We start from the raw sequence: 21,937 nt of genomic DNA, 5'->3' as shown, positions 1-21,937 counted from the left end.
CTGGAATTTTCCAAGCTGTCAACTTAGTGGCACAGTCAACTTAGTGTATGTAAACTTCTGACCCACTGGAATTGTGATGCATTAAATTATAAGTGAAATAATCTGTCTGTAAACAATTGTTGGAAAAATGTATTGTGTCATGCACAAAGTAGATGTCTTAACCGACTTGCCAAAACTATAGTTTGTTAACAATACATTTGTGGAGTGGTTGAAAAACGAGATTTAATGACTCCAACCTAAGTGTGGTAAATTTCTGACTTCAACTGTATATTCAGCCTCTTGTGAATTGAAGGACAATTATGAAACACAGAGAGACGAAAGGTACATTATTTGATATGTTTTTTTCTTTGTCAATATTTTGGGGGAGGCCTGGCTTCCCTTGGCACCCATGACTACACGCCACTGACTGTAGGGAAAGTGGATAACTAATCCATTACACAACGGAATACATTCAACCAAAATGTGTCTTCCGCATTTAACCCAACCCCACTGAATCAGAGAGATATGGGGGGCTGCCTAAATCGACATCATCGGTGCCTGGGGAGCTGTTGTTGTTGGGGGTTAACTGGCTTGCTCAAGGGCAGAATGGCAGATTTTCCACCATGCCAGCTCTGAGATTGAACCTGTGACCTTTCAGTTACTAGTCCAACACTCTTAACCACTAGCCTACCTGCCTAGCATATCAAGTCTAACACTGCTAATTGTGTCCCCATGCTTTGCCTTCAATACTCTATCCCAAAGTTAAGTCAATGCAATAACTCCCTTGTTTCAGATATGAGAATAAAAATCAATGTCTCTTGTTGTAAGTCAATGTGTGTATATTGAATTCCTGGTCCCAATTATGTAAAAAAAAAACTATTATTGCTGTGGGTATGTTTTTTCCTTGTTGGCTCCCTTTGTACTGGTTTCAACACATTACCAAGGTCGTTCCCTGGGCACCGAAGACGTGAATGTCGATTAAGTCAGGCCCCCGCACCTCTCTGATTCAGAGTGGTTGGGTTAAATGCGGAAGACACATTTCAGTTAAATACATTCAGTTGGACAATTGACAAGGTATCCCCCTTTCCCTTTCCAGACTAGGGGAGCTATAATTGCAATTTAAGAGTGTGGGCCAAACAAAGGTACTTGAAACACAGGGCTAAAATTATGTGATTTTCATTGACCATCTTTCATATGAAAAAAAAACCCTGTTTTAGTCTTGACAGTAGATGCTGTAAGAATAGGGATAGGTTCCAGAGTTGTTATTATAAGACATACTCAGAAATCAGCCCTTTTGAAATGTTACAGTCCTACTAATTTAAGTCCATTTGCTTTCAACTTATGGCTGGCTAATACAGCGTAGGTTTTCCAGTGAATTTCTACTTTTCATATACAGTTGAATTCGGAGGTTTTACATACAACTTAGCCAAATACATTTAAACTCAGTTTTTCACAATTCCTGACATTTAATCCTAGTAAAAATTCCCTGTCTTTGGTCAGTTAGGATCACCACTTTATTTTAAGAATGTGAAATGTCAGAATAATAGAAGAGAGAATGATTTATTTGAGCTTTTATTTCTTTTATCACATTCCCAGTGGGTCAGAAGTTTACATACACTCAATTAGTATTTGGTAGCATTGCCTTTACATTTTTTAACATGGGTGAAATGTTTTGGGTAGCCTTCCACAAGCTTCCCACAATAAGTTGGGTGAATTTTGGCCCATTCCTCCTGTCAGAGCAGGTGTAACTGAGTTAGGTTTGTAGACCTCCTTGCTCGCACACGCCTTTTCAGTTCTGGCCACAAATTTTCTATGGGATTGAGGTCAGGGCTTTGTGATGGCCACTCCAATACCTTGACTTTAATGTCCTTCAGCCATTTTGCCACAACTTTGGAAGTATGCTTGGGGTCATTTGTTGGAAAAATGACTTATGTCATGCACAAAGTAGATATCCTAACCAACTTGCCAAAACTATAGTTTGTTAACAAGAAATTTGTGGAGTGGTTGAAAAACGAGTTTTAATGACTCCAACCTAAGTGTATGTAAACTTCTGACTTCAACTGTATATATTTTTTTACACAAGCATAATTGCACAACACAAATGCTTGGCTGTGAATGCTTTTCTGGCTAGTTTTTGGACGATATATGAAACATGACTTTGCTAGAATTTTGATTCAACCCTGGCTACTTTGTTTAATGTTATTTTTACTCGTGGCAGGTATCCATATTATGTTATTGTGTTCCGAGAATCAGTTTTTATCTGCATTTCACAGAATTTACACAATGGTTACACATAACAATATAATTTAAGTAAGCCTGACTGGTGTCATTCATCCCTCAGTGTTTTCAAGGGTTTCTGAAATAAAGGAAGACTGGATAAGAAGTCTGGATAACATGTCAAAGAGAACAAAGAGTGAGACCTTTAGAGAGAACAAGGCAAACGGATACTCTTGAAGATCCGCAATATAACCTTTTTTAAACATTGCATTCAGGTTGGTTATGATTTAATTTCCCTTTACTCAAATAAATGGAAAGCTTTTTCTCGTTGTGTAATACTTGCTCTCTTTGGCACTCAAGGAAGGATGGAATGTTGCTGTATGAACTGTTCTGATTTTGTGACTGATGTCAGTGATTGTTTGCTTGTTCCTAGAAATAAGAAATTGGACTTTGCCAGTTGTTTGTCACATTTTAATCTGAACCAAGCTGTCGTATGCATGATTACGAGGCCAGACATCAAAAACATTTTCATTACTTTGTTGTTAATCTGTTTCTAACCCAATAACAATGGTTATTCATCTGGTCTCATATGTATAAAGCAATATTATGAACAGTAAGATCAAAGCCACCCCACCATACATACCATGCATAGCATACAGTAATTGTTTATTTTCCCCCTCCAACTGTTGAATTGGTACAGTACAGTACAGTAGATCTCATTTCATTGTGGCTGCACTGAAGCTGTGTGTAGGACCCAGACCTCCTGCCCCTGTTTTAGGGCATTAAAAAACAATCCCGAGGGATGGAAGAGAACATAATTCTGTTGGCTGGTTTATCTATTTCATGGCCAGTGCTTAGAAGGGGCCTCCCTGCTGTTCCACTGATCCGCATATCTAAGCGACGCTTTGGGAGAACCTTCCTAATACATCAGGCAGCACTAATGGACTGTTGGATGCCTCTGATAGACGTGCTATTCACATGCTGTCATTCACTGTAAGCATGTTTACTTGCATCCCGTCACTGTCTCGGGGTGTTGTATTAAACGCCACACTGTTGTGCCTGGGAGAGCATGGTACAGTTAGACTTTGAAATTGTGGCACTGTTGTGCCTGGAGAGGAGACAGTGGCACAATAGGGCTTTGAGACTACATGGCACACGGTGGCTGCCTCCTCTTCTCTCTCATCAGTGTTTCCTCTCCTCTGCTGTTTGAAGCTCCAGTAGTCTGAGACACATTTGATCATTAAAGGCAGGTTGTGAAGTTAGACAGGAGGAGTCATGCAGTCCCATTGTCACGGGTGGCTGTCTGGAAGGGAAGGGGAGCTTTGTTTACACCTGGTACTGTAATTCAGTCAGTCCAGGAAGGACTGGACCTTGAGACTTGACACATTTAAGGCCTTGGGTGATGTTATCACTTGACTCTCTTAGTCTCCTGTGGAAGTGGCAGCGTCTCTACGAAACATTGATATCAAACCCCTCCACTCAGGGACAAGCTGGGGAGTTTATGTCAGCAGTGTTCCACTGTCTGACTCCCTGACAGTCCCCTGTTTTACTGCTCCTCTCTCCCACATCATGTTGTCATCAAAGAACATTGAGCAATAAATGTAGAATATGCTTGTCTACTTGTTTTTTTCTCGACGGATATCATCACTGTGCTGCTAAATACATTTTGTACTGTATGCTAAGTTTGGTTCAATAACTATTTTCTGTCTGACAGAAAAAAACAAACGTATCTGATTTACAGTAGCTCCAGAGTGCCGCATGCAGAGTCAATGGTGGAGGGCAAAATTAATAGAAACGAGAGGCGGGAACAGAGGGATGTTTTAATTAGCCCTTTTTTATTTTCCTCTGACCTCTGCATGTTCTCTGAACAATGCCGAGACAGAAACCAAAACACACCCATATACTCCACACCCGGTTTCTGTGTGTATGTGTCTCCGAGGCATGCTTTGACAAATTCCCACTAATGGTTTCCTGATAATGAGGCCTCCTGGAGAATTGAGGTCTCAACTCAACTCAGCTCTGTGGAAAGGTCACAGCAGCTGCAGCGATGGCAGGTTGGATACAGGCAGTGTTGTCACTGTCGCAGAGGACTGATAGGTGAGAGAGGGATGGGAATAGAAGAAACATAGGACAGTAATTTGTGGTGCTCAAATAACAGATGTAAAAACAATGTTTAGGTACATACTGTAGTAGACTTGGGCGGTATCCAGATTGTCATACCTTCATACTGACCTTGTGCCATCCTGGGATATTACACAGTAGGCACTATTTTCAAACTCCACTGAGCCTCTGTAATCCAAAGATTAGCAATGCTAACAAGTACATGTAAAATCCATAGCTAATGCTAGCTAAATGCTAACAAGAGCATGCAAACATTTTATACAGTCTTTGACGTAAACTATTTGCAGGACAGACATCCCAGCTCATAAAGTGTAAAAAAAAGTATAATGGTAAAAAAAAGTATAATGGTTACAAAAACATGCTACTCATGGTTTGCTGCACACAAAAAAATATATACAGTGGGGCAAAAAATATTTAGTCAGCCACCAATTGTGCAAGTTCTACCACTTAAAAAGATGAGAGAGGCCTGTAATTTTCATCATAGGTACACTTCAACTATGACAGACAAAATGAGGGAAAAAATCCAGAAAATCACATAGTAGGATTTTTAATGAATTTATTTGCAAATTATGGTGGTAAATAAGAATTTGGTCATCTACCAACAAGCAAGATTTCTGGCTCTCACAGACCTGTAACTTCTTCTTTAAGAGGCTCCTCTGTCCTCCACTCGTTACCTGTATTAATGGCACCTGTTTGAACTTGTTATCAGTATAAAAGACACCTGTCCACAACCTCAAACAGTCACACTCCAAACTCCACTATGGCCAAGACCAAAGAGCTGTCAAAGGACACCAGAAACAAAATTGTAGACCTGCACCAGGCTGGGAAGACTGAATCTGCAATAGGTAAGCAGCTTGGTTTGAAGAAATCAACTGTGGGAGCAATTATTAGGAAATGGAAGACATACAAGACCACTGATAATCTCCCTCGATCTGGGGCTCCACGCAAGTTCTCACCCATGGGGTCAAAATGATCACAAGAACGGTGAGCAAAAATCCCAGAACCACACCGGGGGACCTAGTGAATGACCTGCAGAGAGCTGGGACCAAAGTAACAAAGCCTACCATCAGTAACACACTACGCCGCCAGGGACTCAAATCCTGCAGTGCCAGAAGTGTCCCCCTGCTTAAGCCAGTACATGTCCAGGCCCGTCTGAAGTTTGATAGAGAGCATTTGGTTGATCCAGAAGAAGATTGGGAGAATGTCATATGGTCAGATGAAACCAAAATATAACTTTTTGGTAAAAACTCAACTCGTCGTGTTTGGAGGACAAAGAATGCTGAGTTGCATCCAAAGAACACCATACCTACTGTGAAGCATGGGGGTGGAAACATCATGCTTTGGGGCTGTTTTTCTGCAAAGGAACCAGGACGACTGATCCATGTAAAGTAAAGAATGAATGGGGCCATGTATCGTGAGATTTTGAGTGAAAACATACATCCTTCCATCAGCAAGGGCATTGAAGATGAAACGTGGCTGGGTCTTTCAGCATGACAATGATCCCAAACACACCGCCCGGGCAAAGAAGGAGTGGCTTCTTAAGAAGCATTTCAAGGTCCTGGAGTGGCCTAGCCAGTCTCCAGATCTCAACCCCATAGAAAATCTTTGGAGGGAGTTGAAAGTCAGTGTTACCCAGCAACAGCCCCAAAACATCACTGCTCTAGAGGAGATTTGCATGGAGGAATGGGCCAAAATACCAGCAACAGTGTGTGAAAACCTTGTGAAGACTTACAGAAAACGTTTGACCTCTGTCATTGCCAACAAAGGGTATATAACAAAGTATTGAGATAAACTTTTGTTATTGACCAAATACCTATTTCCACCATAATTTGCAAATAAATTCATTAAAAATCATACCATGTGATTTTCTGGATAGTTGAAGTGTACCTATGATGAAAATTACAGGCCTCTCTCATCTTTTTAAGTGGGAGAACTTGCATAATTGGTGGCTGACTAAATACTTTTTTGCACCACTGTATTAGAGAGCGAGGCTCTTGATCCAGGGGGGGATTATCTGTTGTTACCAAGAGAGAGGCTTGATTTTGCAAGAAGCTAACCACTTAGTTATATACACCGAACAAACATATAAACAAAACATGAAACAATTTCAAAGATTTTACTGAGTTACAGTTCATATAAGGAAATCAGTCAATTTAAATAAATTCATTAGGCCCTAATTAATGGATTTCACATGACTGGAAATACAGATATGTGAAATTATGAACCTAGTTGGTTTAGCCACGGAAAAAGACAGGAACATTCCCGCTAGCCATGATTGGCTGAGAGATGAGTTCGGATTGGTCTGTCATGTGGCATGCTTCTGTCTATGACATGAGCTGCTCAGTATGTGTAGGGAGTCATTTCTAGTCAGCTTTTTTGAAAGATATCCCAAATAACTGCAAAAGTGTTTTTGAGGCTTTCTGGAGGACCAAGTTTTGAAATCAGTGGAATACCTGGTGGAAGCAGAGTATTATAGCTAAGGAGATGGAGAAAATTCAGGTGTTTGATTGGGAGTCGAAAAGAGGAGGGAGTCGAAGAGGGAACACAGAAAGCTGTTGTATAAAACACCTGTCTACAATTACATCTTTAAACTAAGGGAAACATTGGCATCTGTGACAGAGCGGAAAAAGCATTCACCCGTGTAAGAGCTAGCTAGCTACATTTTCTGATATTATATGTTTCAGATTTAGTTAGAAAGTAGTTGTCATTGCAAGTTAAAGCATTCTGATAGCTAGCTAGCTAACATTAGCTGGCTGGCTGGCTCACTAGCTAATGTTCCGTGTATGATCTGTCTAGTATTATTATTCATATCTCAGAGACATTTGCATTGCTAGTTAAAGCCTAATGTTAGCTAGCTAGCTAACATTGAACCTAGTTGATTAGCTTTAGCTAACTGTAGATTCATGCAGGGTAGTAACGTTATGAGTTGGGATTACAGTTCATTGTTTAGCTAGCTAGCTACATGTCTAAACAAACGACTCCACTATGCAAGTAACCATTTCACTGTACTGTTTATACCTTCTGTATCCTGTACATGTGACAAATAAACATCGATATTACTTGATATAGTGTGTGTTTACCAGAGACGGTAATGTGAAGAACAACATGACCTGTACCAAAGTCAAATTAGTATATAACGTTGCCCAAGCCAAAGAGACCAAGTGTCCATGTTCTAAAATTCTCTGGTAGAATGCCCTGCTTTTATTTCGTCACACTCACAACCGTAAGCTATTTTATGTAATTAGCTCGCCATTAACTTGTAAATAATGATCTTGTTGTGAGTTTATTTTCCTGTAATAATGAATATAAATTAGCTAAAGTTAAGACATTGTCAGCTATATGATATGGTCATTATTTGAACTGACTAGCCAGCTAATTTAAACGGATGGGTGTATTAGTTTTAAAATACACCAGTTATGCTATTTTGGACCACCAGGCTGCTGATGTCATCCAGCATGTTGTTTTTGTTTACACTTTTTCATAACGACAAACACAAGTTTGATGTCGGACGACAATGTCACTGCGACAACTGTGTACAGACATGTTGATAGACGTAGTATCAACCAGCCTTTAGTCTTGAAATCTTTGGTTGTTTAGTACACTACTGTACTCACTGTTTAACGCGTGGCTTCACATGTGAATCCTTAAAGAGATAGGTGAGGGTAAGGCTTAAGAGGGTGTGAACGATTCTGAGTGGGTGTAGACAAAGAAGGTGTATCAAAAATTCGAGGGCCATTTTCTCAAAAGTGGGATTACAAGTTTATCAACTTTCAAAGCAGAATGACTTTCCCATTGTTCCTCAACTCTAGTTTATGACATACTGTTTTGTAGCTCTATTTATATTGACCCTCCTTCTTGTTTTTACGCTGCTGCTTCTCGCTGTTTATTATCTATGCATAGACACTTTACAAATGACCTCAACTAACCTGTATCCCTGCACATTAATTAACTTGGTACCAGTACCCCCTGTATATAGCCTCGTTATGGCTATGTAATTTTCTTGTGTTACTTTTAGATTATATATTTTTAAATTCCTTTAGTAATTTAGAAAATATTTTCTTAACTCTATTTCTTGAACTGCTTTGTTGGTTAAGGACTTTTTAAGGGCATTTCAAGGTAAGGTTGTATTCGGCGCATGTGACAGATACGATTTAAGTCTCTACTTTTATATACTGTAAAAAACATAAATTCAAATTTTGCTACATAAGACCGAATCGAACCATAGACAAACATTGGCAGTAGAATGGCCCATACTGAAGAGCTCAGTGACTTTCAATGTGGCACTGTCATAGGATGCTGCCTTTCCAACAAGTAAGCTCGTCAAATTTCTTCCCATCAAGAGCTGCCCTGGTCAACTGTTAGTGCTGTTATTATAAAGTGGAAAGTCTAGGAGCAACAACGGTTCAGCCGTGAAGGGGTAGTCCACGCAAGCTCACAGAACAGGACCGCTGAGTGCTGAAGCACGTAGCATGCAAAAGTTGTATGTCCTCGGTTGCAACACTCACTACCGAGTTCCAAACTACCTCTGGAAGCAACGTCAGCATGATAATTGTTAGTTTGGAGCTTAGTGAAATTGGTTTCCATGGCCGAACAGTCGCACACACGCCTAAGATCACCAAGTGCGATGCCAAGTGACGGCTGGAATGGTGTAAAGCTCGCTGCCATTGGACTCCGGAGCAGTGGAAATTCTCTGAAATGATTAATTATGCTTCAACATCTGGCAGTCCAACGGACGAATCTGGGTTTGGCGGATGCCAAGAAAAAGCCACCTGCCCCAATGCATAGTGCCTACTGTTAAGTTTGGTGGAGGAGGAATAATGGTCTGGGGCTGTTTTTCATGATTCGGGCTAGGCCCCTTAGTTCAAGTGAAGGGAAATCTTAACGCTACAGCATACAATAACATTCTAGACGATTCTGTGCTTCCAACATTGTGGCAACAGTCTGTGGAAGGCTATTTCCTGTTTCAGCATGACAATGTCCCTGTGCGCAAAGCAAGGTCCATCCAGCAATGGTTTGTCGAGATTGGTGTGGAAGAACATGACTGGCCTCGACAGAGCCCTGACCTCAACTCCGAGCCAGGCCCAATAACCCAACATCAGTGCCCGGCCTCACTAATGCTCTTGTAGCTGAATGGAAGCAAGTCCCCGCAGCAATGTTCCAACATCTAGTGAAAAACCTTCCCAGAAGAATGGAGGCTATAATCGCAGCAAAGGGGTGATCAATTCCGTATTAATCCCCATGATTTTGGAATAAGATGATCGACGAGCATCTACATACTACATACTTTTGGCCATGTAGTGTACCTTTAAAAAAAGTGTGTTGATCAGAAAACCAGTCAGTATCTGGTGTGACCACCATTTGCCTCATGCAACGCAGCAGATCTCCTTTACATAGAGTTGATCCGGCTATTGATTGTGGCCTGTTTGACATTGTCCCACTCCTCCTCACTCTGCGAAGTTGCTGGATATTGTCGGGAACTGGAACACAGTGTCATACACATCAATCCCCAACATGCTCAATGGGTGACATGTCAGTGAGTATGCAGGCACATTTTGAGCTTTCAGGAATTGTGTACAGATCCTTGCGATATGCGGCCGTGGATTATCATGATGAAACATGAGGTGATGGCGGTGGATGAATGGCATGACAATGGGCCTCCGGATCTCGTCACGGTATCTCTGTGCATTCAAATTGCCATCGATAAAATTCAGTTGTGTTCAGTGTCCTTAACTTAAGCCTGCCCTTACCATAACCCCACCGCCACCAAGGGGCACTCTGTTCACAACGTTGACATCAGCAAACCGCTTTCCCACACGACACCATACATGCTGTCTGCCATCTGCTCCTCATTCATGGAACCAACTACAATTGGACACTGATTCTCCATGGGCAATTAAAAATATTGATTGGGGAACTATTTTCTGGGGAATGTGGCTATTTTTCTTGATTTTTTTATTTTAATTTGTTTTTCTACTATCTGATTTTGATTTGATTTTGTCTATCAATTGTATGTACAGGGCTCCCTTGCGAAAGAGACCCTGGTCTCAATGGTGACTCCCTGTTTAGATAGGTAAAATAAATACAAAATATTGCCCAAGCCTAGTACATAGTATACACTTTTTGTCATTCAGGTGATGGAATATGCAGGAGTATGTAATACATGCAGTATTTGTATGACTGGTATTGAGGTAACTCCCTTTGAATTGAATCACTTTTTCACAGCATCCCTTTTGATTTAAACAAAACTTTCCCAGCAAGTTACTTTCTGGACCTAAATGCCAAAATCCATTTGAAATACCATACCATGAGACATCCATGTCTTCACCACTTGAAAAGGTAAATATTTGAGTTTGATATGATTTCAACCAGGGACAAGCCACTAGATTTAGCCGCAGGGCAATTTTTGTCAGTGGGCCGGAACATTATGAACCGCCGGTTGCCGACCCCTGATTTTAAATGCTTACAAACAGGGTTCTCAAACGATTTTATAACTTCTTGAAAAATATGTTATTAAATAAAAAATGATGCATTTTTTTCACCTTAATTCCAATTAGCATAAAAAAACATGTAAACTCAGATTTGATTTCATATTTACATTTGTTGTAGCTTAGGCCCTACTTTACATCATCTGAGGTGTTTGAGTTGTGCCCGCAATCGGTTGAGACACAACATGCTCTTGAATACAGGGCGGATGTCATTTCAATCATATAAATATAATTCATAAAATTGACCTATCCATTCAGACCATTGCAATTTAGCTGGTACAACATTGACATTTAAATTGAATTGACATTTTAACTTCTAATTACTACTACAATGATAGCCACCGGTCCACCCACCATCAAATGCCAACTTAAATGCCCACACCAGTAGAAATTCACTTTTTCGAGCTGGAAGATGATGGCCAGAGCTTACCCATGATGTTGCACAAGGATTTAAGTCAATAAGTCATCATTTAAGTCAAACTATGACATATTTGGGCTTGACGTGATAAGTGCAAATCCGTGTCAAAGCTGTGTCTTTTCCTATGACATGATGTGAAATTCTTTGTAGCTTTCATTTCAGGGCTGGGTTTTATTTGAATGTTACCTCCCACCAACATGGCATTGTTTATTAATCATAAACACCTGCAAAGTGGTTCTTCTTCACTAGTCGCGACTGAGCCAAACAGTATGCTAGATAGCTAGCATGCTAGCTAGCTACACTGACAGCTGGCAGTTCCCTATTTGTTGATGTTTCTTTCGTCAGCAGGATATTATTTTCCACCCCCAATTTGTGAATATATAAGTAGCCTGCATCATTATTCGGAGGTGGAGCCTATACAAGTATTTCTGCTCGAGGGCAGGAATTGCATCAAAATAGGGATGGCATTGCCCCTTTAAGTGGTCATGTCTATTCTATTACCTATATTTCTATGATTTCAATAGGTTTCCTATGGAGTAGTGACAGTATAATTTAAAACAACAGATATTCCCATTCAAGGTACCATTTGAAAGTTGACATTTCTATTTTATTCCCATTTTAGTTCATTTATCAGCCACAACATAACACTCACCCTGTATTCAAGAGCATGTTGTGACTCAACCGATGGTGGGCACAACACAAAAACCCCAGATTATGTAAAATAGTGTATATGTACTATATATGCGAATATGATACACGGTTTTAGATCATTTACATTTCTTTTCAAGAAATTATTAAATAGTTTGACTACCCTGTCTAAGCCTTTCAATGATATCAATCTAAACCGTTTATCTTTTCTGTTAATGAAGACATGCAAGTCTCATGGTATGGTGGGGTATGCAAAATAGGTGAACTTTGACCACCTTTATCTCTTGAATATTTTGCATTCAGATCCAAAAAGTCACCATCTGAACACTTCAATAATGGATTGATATGTATGGGAGGTTTCTTTCAAATCAAAAGGGTTACTGTCAAAAAGAGATTGAATTCAAATGGCTTTACCCATTGGTAGATTTTTTGCAGTCAAAGCTGGTGGGGATATAGTGTATCCAAACCCCTGCCAAGTCTGATCTGATGAATTATTACACAACCAACCAACACTCCCAGTAAGAAGTAGCACCAAATGATTTATGGTGACAATGTTCAGCTGCAGTTTCAAAGACAAAAGAGAAATTATTCTATTTCTATGCTCATGAGAGATAAAGACCCAATTTTCACATTGTGAAACATTCTCAACATAAATAGGGCAAATAATGAGATAGTGAAGGAGACATCATTCCACACACGCGTGGTGTGAATTGTATAGCGAGTGCCTCGACTAGTGTCTGCATTCTAATTCTATGGTACTTGGGAGAGGAGAGAGCATGCCACTCCAGCCATTTGTGAGAGCTGTCTCATGGGGAATCTAATGTGTTTGGAGAGGATCTCTATTATCTCCAGGGGGGTGGGAGGCTGAAGTGGCCTATGGAGCAGTGCTCTGAATGGGACTACCATCCTCTGTCGCTCCCCCTCTCAGCATTTCCTCGTACATCATTACAGGTGCTCCTTACAAAAGCCTCTCATCCATCCCTGAGTGGAAGCCAACCTGCACACTGAATGAAGATGGCCATTTTAATACATCAAAGCAATTTGGACCTAAATAGTTCCTCATCATCATCATATGGTACATGTAACTGGAATTGTCCTATACAGTAGTAGGTACTAGCGAGCGGTGGAAAACAACGTTTTAATAAGCAGTACATCATATTAATTAACATTTTTATTGGCTGAAAACAGCTGGGGAAAAAACTATTTCTCTCAGTCAAATCAAGTCAGTTTTATCTGGTGGTGCTTGTTTTGCATTTGAATGACCGTTTGACTGAGGTAGATATGGAAAATAAATAGGGAGGGCATAGTAATAATGGTGGTTCACCTAAATTCCCCCAGAGGCTGTGCTTAGGTCTGCCACAGCTGGACTGCTACCATCCCTCCAATCTGATGCTCTCTGAAGGTAAAAACAAATCTCCCAATCTCCATTTGTGGGAATGGCAGTGTGTTACACAAGAGTCTTTGCAAAAGGTCAGATAACTAGAATTACTTGAGGTACACCTGAGCATCTGTGGAGGGATTAGAGATACCTTAGCGTAAAGTTTAGTACTGAGAAAAAAGCCTCGAATCATCCAGAGGAATTTATTGAAACACTGAAATGAAAATGACATGTAGTGAAACTGTAATGTTTTATTTTATTGCCAGGTGGAGAAACCTTCTCTCCCACTCAGTAATCAATCAGTGAAATGCCATACATGTGTATTGAGTTGAAATAGCAGCTTTAGCTAAATTAAAAGCACTTTACCAGTTAGTCACTTACATGACTCATTAGGCTCCCACAAAGCTGCTCGCTGGTTCCCTAGTCAGTCAGTCAGTCAGCTATGTATGTATGTATGTATGTATGTATGTATGTATGTATGTATGTATGTATGTATGTATGTATGTATGTATGTATGTATGTATGTCTGTCTGTCTGTCTGTCTGTCTGTCTGTCTGTCTGTCTGTCTGTCTGTCTGTCTGTCTGTCTGTCTGTCTGTCTGCCTGCCTGCCTGCCTGCCTGTCTGTCTGTCTGCCTGCCTGCCTGCCTGCCTGTCGTCCTGTCTGTCTGTCTGTCTGTCTGTCTGTCTGTCTGTCTGTCTGCCTGCCTGCCTGCCTGCCTGCCTGCCTGCCTGCCTGCCTGCCTGCCTGTCCTGTCTGTCTGTCTGTCCGTCTGTCTGTCTGTCTGTCTGTCTGTCTGTCTGTCTGTCCGTCTGTCTGTCTGTCTGTCTGTCTGTCTGTCTGTCTGTGCTACCTCTATTCTTCCAGAGGCTACCTCACCATTAGTCTGAGTGCCTGAAGGCACATCACAGCTCAGTTGATCCACAGCAAATCCACAGATGCCCTCTACTTTTTCCCACTGGTCTCTCTATTTAGAGCTCTCCTCTCCTCACAATAACCTGTCTCCCTCCCTTTCCCCTCATGTAAGCACACTTTCTCCTTCCTCATATCCCTTCTCATATTCTATCCATCTGTTTCCTATGTCTGGCAGGCTGCCCACCTCCACATCCTCTCCCTCCCAGTTGCACTTCCTGGCACATGCTCTCCTTTTGTCTACCTCCCCATTCCTCCTGTTCTCTACCTGTTGGACTAGCTCCTAACTCCTCCCACCCTCCAAGCAGCTTCAATTAAACCATCAGGAGCTACAGGTCTGACTCACCGCTAGCATCACAGTTATGGTCACAAAGTCACACCACCACCCTTTCAAATCCCTTTGTTTTCAGGCAGATTAAGGCAGTGAGAGGTCTGCTCAATGTGGATTTGGGGATTAGTTTAAATGGAGTATGTGGATTGCTCCTGCCACGGTGAGCTCACAAGATTGTTTTTTCTTTTCTGGCACTGACTGTGGCACATGCCTATTTGTGATGTTCCCTTATTGAACTGTATCTGAAATGATTCTGTTGTTCACGTGCCACTTTTTATGGAAGTGTAAATGTGTTCTCTTGCTTCTTTTTCTCTCTCTCTCTCCATAACTTTGTCTTACAAACAAAACACACATGTAGTCACACACATGATGTTTTAAAAGGATTAATGAGTCAATTAGCACTCCTTATCCATATTAATGAACTGTTTAAGCCCTTATGTTGTTGAAATGAATAATTATGTGCTGGTATGATGTGCAGATATGTTTTTGTAATTGACAGTACACCTGTTTGAGGATCAGATGATGCAGTTTGCTACTGTATAGTTGTGGTAAAAAGGGCTCAAGTAAGTTGTGCAGGTTGAACGCATAGCTCTTTAATGAGAATCTTTATTTAGTGCTTTTCATCTTGATAATTGCTACAGTACCTGTACTGCACGTACACCTACCTTTGATGTTTTTGTTTGGATCTAACTACTACTCCTTAATGCTGTTTCATCACTCCATCCACGTCTATCTCTCTACCCCGAGGCTCCACCTCTAGTCTCTCCTGGCTCTCGATCTGATTATTGACAGTCCAGCGTGGATCCTATCATCCTACCAAACACAATCCCATCCCTTCTTACCCATATAAAAAAAACTATATTTTACTATGGTCTAAATACTGAAGTCTGCAACAACACTACTGTAGTATACAGTGCATTCGGAAAGTATTCAGAACCCTTGACTTTTTCGAAATTTTGTTACATTACAGACTTATTCTAAAATAGATTTAAAAAAAATAATAATCCTCATCAATCTAAACACAATACCTCATAATGGCAAAGCGAAAACAGGTTTTTAGAAATGTTTGCAAATTTATTTAAAAAAACAACAGAAACGCCTTATTTACATATTATTTACACCTTATTTACATATGCGTGACTAGGGGTTTTTCTAGGTTTTATTTTCTATGTTGGAGGGAGTATGGTTCCCAATTGGAGGCAGCTGATGATCGTTGCCTCTAATTGGGATCATACTTACTGTGTCCCTTTTCCCACCTGCGTTGTGGGATATTGTTTTATTTAGTGCCTATGTGCACGTTCGTTAATTCTTTGTTGTTTTGAAGTTTTACTGTAATAAATGTGGAACTCTACTCACGCTGCGCCTTGGTCCACTCATTCTTACGACGAACGTGACAACAGCTGTATGCCCTGCCAAACTGAGCAATCAGGGAAGAAGGGCCTTGGTCAGGGAGGTGACCAAGAACCCGATGGTCACTCTGACAGAGCTCCTCTATGGAGATGGGAGAACCTTCCAGAAGGGCAACCATCTCTGCAGCACTCCGCCAATCAGGCCTTTATGGTAGAGTGGCCAGACGGAAGCCATTCCTCAGTATAAGGCACATGACAGCCCACTTGGAGTTTGCCAAAAGGCACCCAAAGGACTCTCAAGATTCTCTGGTCTGATGAAACCAAGATTGAACTCTTTGGCCTGAATGCCAAGCATCACATCTGGAGGAAACCTGGCACCATCCCTAGGGTGAAGCATGGTGGTGGCAGAATCGTGCTGTGGGGATGTTTTTCAGTGGCAGGGACTGGGAGACTAGTCAGAATTCTCCACTAGGGGGCAAATAACACCATGGAACACAATGAAAATCCATCTTAACCACTATTTTATTACAATCTGTTACCTTCCAACAGGATGGCAGCACACTCCCCGCCTGGTATAATGAAATTGTGCCAGTATAAAATAAAACATTTATCAAGAAACAAAATGTCCTTCTTTCTATTTTTATCTTTTGTCTCTAGGATGCTTCAGAAAGAGATTGGTCTCAGAAACACCTTAGCAGCTCCTTGCTTGACAATTTTTAGTTCTACTTTCCCAAACCTTTTTGTCAGTACTGGGAAAGGTTTTGACCACAAGCCCGACTGGCCAGACATTTCTGTGCGCCTGACTGGCTTTCAATAAGACATCTCCTACTTTTACATTTGGCTTTTCTGCTGTCCATTTTCTTCATCTCTGCAGCGTTGTCAGGTACTCCTGTCTCCACCTTTCCCAAAAGGTGTCAGCGAGACACTGGACTTGCTTCCACTGTTTTCCATGAAGGTCGTTCATGCTGAAGTATCCAGAAGCGGCTGAGGAAGTGTTTTTTTGTGTCAGTAACATTGAGGGTGTGAGAATGGCAGGCATGTCAGGGTCGGTTGACACTGTCACTAGGGGTCTCGCATTGATTATTGCCATAACTTCAGACATAAGAGTGCTCAAGACCTCATGTGTGAGACGATTGGAGCCCGTCTGAAACAGCATAGCATCAAGGATATGTCTGACAACCCCATTGAGTCTCTCCCAAGAACCACCCATATGAGACGAGTGTGGAAGATTAAATAATATCCAAGTACATCCCTTATCTGAGAGGTATTTAGTCAGTTCTGAGTCATTTGTGTCGATACCCAGTTCCCTGCAGGCACCTATAAAGTTTTACCTCGATCAGAGCGTAGCACTCTTGCTGGACCACGGATAGCAAAAAAACGCCTCTGCACGTTGATGAAGCTGGATGTGGACATGGATTCGATGAGCTCAATATGGACTGCTCTAGTAGACATACATGTAAAGAGCACCGCCCAGCACTTGGAATCTGCACTACCACCTTTAGTGCGACAAGTTATGACATTCCATGGTCCAAACACATCAAAGCCAACGCTGGTGAATGGTGGTTCAGATGTGAGTCTGTCTGCAGGTAAGTCAGCCATCTTTTGGTCGACTAACCTTCCTCTAACCTTGCGGCAGGTGACACACTTGTCAATGATACCAGGGACCAGACGTTTGCTCCCAATAATCCAGAAGCCTGCTGCTCATATAGCTCCATCTGAAAAATTACGGCCCTGGTGAGCCACTTGCTCATGATAATGTCTTACCAGCAGAGTGGCGACATGATGTGTCCGTGGGTGTCACGTTCTGACCTTAGTTCTTTTGTTATGTCTTTGTTTTAGTATGATCAGGGCGTGAGTTGGGTGGGTAGTCTATGTTGTTTTTTCTATGATTTGGTATTTCTGTGTTTGGCCTGGTATGGTTCTCAATCAGAGGCAGCTGTCAATCGTTGTCCCTGATTGAGAACCATACTTAGGCAGCCTGTTTTCACCCTTGAGTTGTGGGTGATTATACTTTCTGTTTCGTGTGGTTTGCACCTGACGGAGCTGTTTCGGTTGTGCTTTTTGTTTCTTTGTTTGATGTTGGTCAGTTTAAATAAACAACATGAACAAGTACCACGCTGCGCTTTGGTCCTCACCTTCTTCCACCGACGACTGTTACAGTGGGATGATGAGAGGATGTTTTTCGTCTTGTGACATGTGGGCAGAGGATAAGCAGCCTTCTACCCTCAGCAACCCATCCTCACCAATCACTGGGTTCAGCTTATTGAGTGTACTTTGTTTTGCAAACTCTTTTCCCTTTTCAAGTCATTTGAATTCCTCTTTGACGGCTTCATGTTGCACACAGTGAATGATTGCTGTTTTGGCTTGTGACAACTTACTTGTACCGCATGGTATATTACAGTCATGCCAGCCTCTGCAGCTGGTGATGTCTGCACCTTCATGGAAGGATCTGGCAACATGAATGAGTCGTGCTGTGGCTCAATTGAGATCTTTCCAGCTTGAGAGCCGAGTTGAGCTCCAGAAACCTTAGTGGTGAAGACAGTGACGTCTGGTCGAATCTCTGCATCTGCGTGAGGCTCTACGAGGTCAAAACTTATGTTCTCAGGCTCGCTTGAGTTTGTTTGAAAGGTGGACCTCAGAACCAACTGGTGTGCTTTAAGAGTGCAGCAAGTATTTGCCTGGTTGCATGGTCTGCTGGATTACCTGTCAGTATTTACATAACACCACTGATCTGGATGGGGTAGACTTCCTGATGCGAGTTACGCTATTGGCAACATACATATAGAATCTTTTGGTGACATTGTGGATGTAACCGAGAACTATCTTACTGTCTGCGTAGAACTTGGCTGCATTTACATCAATGTCCATTGATGATCAGTTCATACATCTCAACAGCTAGCACAGCCGCACACAGTTCTAGGCATGGGATAGTGTGGGCCGGACGAGGGGCCAATTTTGATTTCCCCATGACAAATCCATTTGTCATGACCTTCCGAGTCAATAACTCTCAGGTAGGCTACCGCTCCTATGGCTACTGCACAGGCATCCGAGAAGATGTGTAGCTCTCTTCTTTGAGTGGTAGACAAGGAAACTGGGATGTAGGTCCGCTGAATATACAGATGTTCCAACTCCATCAAAGATTCCTTCCACATTTTCCATTCCTCTTATTTTTCTGTGGAAACGGGGGCTTCCCACTCACTCTGATCAGAAGAGAGTTCTCTGATTAAGGCTTTACCTTGCATTGTTATTGGAGCCACAAACCCAAGGGGGTCATAAAGACTATTCACTGTGGACAGGATGCCTCTCCGCGTAAAAGGCTTCTCATTGTGGGACACCTGGAATGAGAAGCTGTCTGGTTCCAGGAAAGTCCCAGACTCCGTTGAAAGGGGAGAGGATCCACTCCTAGGTCCAGATCTTTTAAGTCTTTTGCACAGTCTTCCATGGGGAAGGCTTCCATAACTGTTTCTCTATTGGATACAATCTTGTGTAGTTTCATGTTGCACTCCGCTAACATTGCTTGTGTTTTTCTTAGAATGTTGATAGCTTCTTCTGTAGTAGCTACTGATGTCAGACCATCATCGACGTAGAAGTTCCTCACTACATATTGCTTGGGTTCTGACCCGTGTTCCTTCTCACCCTGTAGAGCTGCTCGTATCATGAGGTAGATGGCTACGGCTGGTGAGGGGCTGTTCCCAAATACATGGACTTTCATCCTGTACTCAGTTATGTTTCTATCTGGATTGTTGTCTTCATCACAGAGAAACCTTCAGTAATCTCTGTGATCCTCACGTACACCAAAACAGTAAAAAATGTGTTGCACATCTGCCGTTAGCACAATGCAATCCTAGCGTAAACGCATTAGGACACCCAGGAGTGTGTTGTTTAAGTCTGGACCACTGAGCAGAACATCGTTAAGTGACACACCTTGACACTTAGCGCTGGATTCAAATGCTACTCTTATTTGTTCAGGGTTTTGTGGATGGTAAACACCAAATATGGGCAGATACCAGTGTTCTTTGTCTCCTTCTAGTGGCAGAGAAGGTTCGGCTTGGTCGTTATCCAGCATCTTCTGCATGAAGTCAATAAAATGACGCTTCATGTCAGGCTTTTTGTCTAAAGTCCTGCGAAGTGATGTGAGACGGTTCATGGCCTGCTCCCTGTTATTAGGAAGGCTACGTCTAGTGGGGCGAAAGGGTAGTGGAGCCACCCAGTTGTTTCCATCATCCTGGAAAACCTGTTTGTCCATAATGTCCGAGAAGACTTGGTCCTCCACTGATGGTACTGGTTTATCATCGTCTTGTGTTTTGTCGAACACGGAACATCCCAGGTTGTCTGTGTTCACAGTTTTGCTTGAATCTCTCAGGTGCACTGTAGAGGGAGAGATGTGTTTCTGAGCTACGCTGTTGTAGTTCTCTTTTACCTGGATGATGTCAGGGCAAGGGCTCAGATAGGATGTGCGGCCATTATGAAGTATGTTTGTCCTGAACACGTTAACATTGGCTGGTCAGTGAGACGTTCCCAGACAGACCTCACCCACGATGACCCACCCGAGGTCAAGTCGCTGTGCATAAGGAGTGTCGTGGGGCCCATTTATTTTCTCTCGTACCTTGTGTACCCTTAAGATGTCTCGTCCTAAGAGCAGGAGGATGGGAGCGTCTGGGTCCACTGCTGGAATTTTGTCCGCCACTGGTTGAAGATGGGTATGATGATACGCAATGTCGGGGGAGGGAATCTCCATCCTATCGTCTGGCATCATGTCACACTCTATCAGAGTAGGGAGAGTGAGCTGCATGTGTCCATCTATAGACTCCACCATGAAGTTGACGGCTCTCCTGCCTGAAGTCTCTGTTACCCCAGAACAGGTCTTCATGGTGTATGGAGCAGAGCTGTCATTGATGTTGAAGAGATTGAAAAACTCTGTCGTGGCCAGAGATTTGTTGCTCTGTTCATCAAGCACTACATACATTTTGACAGCTTTCTCTCTTTTCCCAGCTGGATAAGCTTTGACTAGGCATATTTTTGAACATGATCTTGGATTGACTGCCTCACCACAGATCTCTGTACACTTTGAGGTGACAGATAGAAGAGCATCGTCACCTTGCTCCCCGCCATGCTCTTTCTCTGCTGTAGCGGTGTCTGTATTTGAAGGGGCTGGGCCTGGATGCAGAGCAGCAAGATGTCTGTCGCTCTCGCACTCAGGGCACTTGATTGACACCTTACAGTCTTTAGCTCTGTGCTGAGTTGACCCACAACATCCGAAACAAATGCCATTCTCTTTGAGATATGATTTGTGCTCATCTAGAGTTTTGTATCTAAACCCACGACACGTTTTAAGAGGATGAGGCTTGTTAAGTATTGGACAGTGATTGTCAGGTCTTTCAAACCTTGTCTTACTGGGTTTGGTTTGGTGGTCTGAGGGCTCAGATGGCACATCTGTTTTGTATACAGTCACAGGTGCCTTGATGCTGTACCTGGCAGGTTTCACACTTTTCATAGACACCTGGTTAGTTGAGGTGTAGAGGGTGAAACTGGGGTCATTTCTAGTTTTCTCCTGGTTCCTGATGAATCTCGAGAAGAACGAGAACGGTAGGAATGCTACCCGATAGTCCTCCTTGTATTTGTATCCCTGTGCTGTCTATTTTTCTTGTAAACTGAATGGAAGTTTCTCTACTGTAGGGTTTACCCCCTGAGATATGTCCAAATAAGCGAGGTACCCTTCTACTTTAGCACACTCCAGTTTGAGAAGAATGTCACCTAGTTCTCTTAGTTTGTGATTGTCTTTGTTGAAAATCATCCATTTTCTTCAACAGTGCATTCTCGATCACTTCGGGTGTACCATAGCACTCTTCTAGTCGTTGCCAGACCATGTTAAGCCCTGTTGTTGCGTTGAAAATATGGACAGATCTAATTCTCTTTGCTTGCTCAGACGACTCTGCCCCCAGCCACTTGGTAATTAGATCTAACTTCTCTGGCTGATAAATTCAAGTCTCCGGTCGCATTGAGAAAGGATGCTTTCCATGCCCAATAATGTTCAGGGCGATCATCAAACTTCAGGAGTCCAGAACTCACCATCTCACGGCGTAGGAGGTACTTGATGAGG

The sequence above is a fragment of the Oncorhynchus tshawytscha genome, linkage group LG09 (genome assembly GCF_018296145.1).
Source record: "Oncorhynchus tshawytscha isolate Ot180627B linkage group LG09, Otsh_v2.0, whole genome shotgun sequence".
Lineage (NCBI taxonomy): Eukaryota > Metazoa > Chordata > Actinopteri > Salmoniformes > Salmonidae > Oncorhynchus > Oncorhynchus tshawytscha.
Note: the sequence above shows the minus strand (reverse complement) of the source record.